This window comes from Lolium rigidum, chromosome 4 (genome assembly GCF_022539505.1).
Source record: "Lolium rigidum isolate FL_2022 chromosome 4, APGP_CSIRO_Lrig_0.1, whole genome shotgun sequence".
Lineage (NCBI taxonomy): Eukaryota > Viridiplantae > Streptophyta > Magnoliopsida > Poales > Poaceae > Lolium > Lolium rigidum.
Genome location: NC_061511.1, coordinates 131,236,747 through 131,240,094, shown reverse-complemented (window position 1 = coordinate 131,240,094; position 3,348 = coordinate 131,236,747).

The window sequence follows — 3,348 nt, the reverse complement described above, 5'->3', positions numbered from 1 at the left end:
AACCAAAGTGAACCAATGCAGAGAGTCACGAACTGATGCACTTGTTTCTCCATACCTTTATATAATCAAGAAAACCATATATTAGCTTTCTTGTGTATATATACTTTTGATATATTTATTTTACAAAGTCATATGTTGCAATCCTATGTTGGAACTCACAGATGAGGGGAGAAATATGTCCCACCATCACCAAGCCCATGGCGTTCACCCACCCAACCTACCGTCTCCCTGCGACCGTCCCAGAGCGCGAGTTCCCGGCGGGAGTGATTGTGGAGAACCAACTCCGTGTGTGGACCATTTCTAGGTGGAGGACTGGTAGGGAACTTGCGGAGGTCTTCCTCTCGCAAGGCTACCGCCACCTCAACCGCCCTCGCGGCGCGCCGCCCATGTTCCACCTCGACGCGTACTTCGACGGGGGCAACGGTGAACTCCAGATCGGCCTCACCGTCCGCTTCGTCAACCCCCACGACACTTTCTTCCTTCTTGGGAAGGTGTTTTTGGTGTGGATGCGAGTTCATCGCATTCACAACCTACAACATCTTCACCAATTTCCATGCGATCTTCCCCTCTCTCGGAAACATGCACTCCCTCCCCTACAACTTCCACTACCCGCCCACCATCACCATCGAGGAGGAGGAGGAGTGACCACCGGAGGAGCCAAGCCAAGGAGGAGCCAAGGATGACGGCGTCGCGTCATCTTTTATTGTTTTCTAGTTTTTATTATCTATTGTCGTTCTGTGTGTTTTTTATCGTGTGAGTTTGTATCGTGTGCTTGCTTGGGCATATATGCCCCACTTTATGTATTCTATTTAATTTCCATGTTTTATGAGTATTTCTATTTAATTTCCATGTGGTCAAACATTTATGCATTTGGTAAAACGAAGTGCATCACATTGCTCAATCCTAACCCTTAAACATATGAAACTGAGAAAAGAGTGATATGAAATGAAAAACCCAGGTCATGCTTTACATTTAACTTAACAGGCCGGGCCACAGGGTTAGGTCTCAATCCTAACCCTTTTTTTCGTTCTGACGTACGCAGCCCGCTTTACATTTAGCTTAACAGGCCGGGCCAGGCCCAGGCCGCTTCTCTTTTCCTCCACTTCTTTTCATCTATTTCTTTTTTACTTTTTTCTTTTGCTTCTCATTTTCTCGTCCTCAAATTTGAATGTTACTCATTTTATTTACAAAACTTTATACTACAATTTGCTCATTGCCTTATATTGAAGGCTACATAACAATGCACTTTGTTCTTCTATCACAAAAAACAGTGCACGTTGAACGGTAATTAACATTGCACAAAAACTAAATTGCAATTCATTCTTGACGGTCATCTAGATGGAAATCAAACAAGACCATGTGCCATGTCATTCATATCTAACTGCATCGTCTATCGACTAATGATCAGCACATAAGCAATCTCAAGAGCAATTACACAAAGATAAAAGAATGCAGCCATCATATTATCCTGCTTCTTCAGAACCACGAGTTTCTTCATCTGCTTGTGCATCTGCTTCAGCTCATTCAACTCAGCTGCCTTGAATTCTTCCCCATTCCCAACGAGTTGAAGCAAGCCCGCCGGTGGTGGGAGCTACGATTTGTCCAACATCGGCCCTGGGGATGCGCCTTGACCTTGAATCCTATCGATGTACTCGTCCAACCACTCAAAATGCTTGCAACTCGCGTAGATCCTAAAACCAATTCCCAAATCGAACGATGAACCCTAATTCCCAAATCGGAAATATGAACCCTAATTCCCAAATCGGCTCAAAAAGCAGAAATTGGACACACCTAAATGAAATTGGGAGAGGTATAACCAAGATCCGACCTTCCCCAGCTCCGGCTTCTTCGTCGCACTTGACATACTCGCGCCCAAGATTGTCGTGCGTGTCGGACATGGTGACACGCCGCTTCGGGGGTGCGGTACGGGGGCAATCCGGGCACCTCGTCATCGGCACTCTGGACCATACTGCGGCCGGCGGGATTGGGAGGATGAAGCACTCGACATCGCCGCCGCGATTTGTCGCCGGAGCCCGAGAAGAAGAGGGAGAGGGGTGGAAGGTGCGGGCAACGGTCGGAATGGTGGCGTTGGATGGCTCCGGGAGTGGCGGCTCGTTTTCGGTTGTTAGTTGTGGGTCCCACGCCGTGACGTGGACAAGCTGGTGGATCCCGCGCTTGAGGCCCCTCGGGCGATGTGTATAAGTTGTGGGACCCGCGCTTGAGGCCACTCGGCTGATGTGTATAAGTTGTGGGACCCGCGAGGATCACATAATACTACCACTAACCTGTGTCTGGGCCGACTGTCACACATAGGCTATTTGGGTCATCTTAGCTGTCGCATGAGAGCTATATCCACCAACAACGTCGCATTCTGGACGCGTTTCTTCAACGACGTCGCATAGGAGCTATTGGCCCGCTTAGAAATTACCTAACGCTTGGGCCTTTTATGGCCTTACTAGCCTGAACCGAGACGACAGTATGTAGATGACCGGTGGCTAAGAAGAGACAGAAAGTCACCTCGCGGTCCACAACAATGAAGCCTAGATCGTATGTGTTCTGTCATGTTTGTTAGTCTCTGTTTTCCCTGATGCGGGCCTTTACATGCAAGGCTACATATTTAACCAATGAGGTCTGCATGTTGTCTTTCTTTTGGTCCGCACAAAAAGAAAATTATTCAGTACAGAATAGCCCACAAAGTAACAAAGATTAGAAAGTGTCAATGAAATGTACAGGAAACATCAGACTCACCAGAGCTGCTACAGCCTACAGCCATGCCCGAAGCCTCGGGATGGAAACGCAGCCGAATTCCCACCGCCGCTAGATGACCCAGCATGCCGTCCACGCACAGGCAGAAGAACAACCACGGCGAGCAGCCGACGCAGCAATAATATCTTGCAGGCCACGAGGCAGGCGCGGCGCCGTAAGTGGTGATGTCGAAGGAGACCGTCCTTTCCAACGTCAGGTCCCTCCTCTCAAATCCACCTAGAATAACATAGGGACAATCCAAGAAAAACACTGATCAGCATAAGACATGCCATTGGAAGGAGCCTCAAGATCCTACCATCCACAAGGCATGGTTACAGAGAGGTCAGAGCCACCCAGCATCGCCGCTATGGCTGCCTAGTGGACACGCACCGGCACCAGGCCAGTGCGGGGAAAGCCCATCCCAAGCAAGGAGGATAAAACGTACCACCCCTGATCTGGAGCCTAGAGGATTCTTTCTCTATGACCTCTCCAGATCTCGACCGAGGCCACCCAGTCAGCGGGCAACGCCGGCAACGCTGGCCGCCGGGCACCTCGACAGCGCCTAGCACGGCAATCTTCGACTCCGATTCCTCGCACAACCGC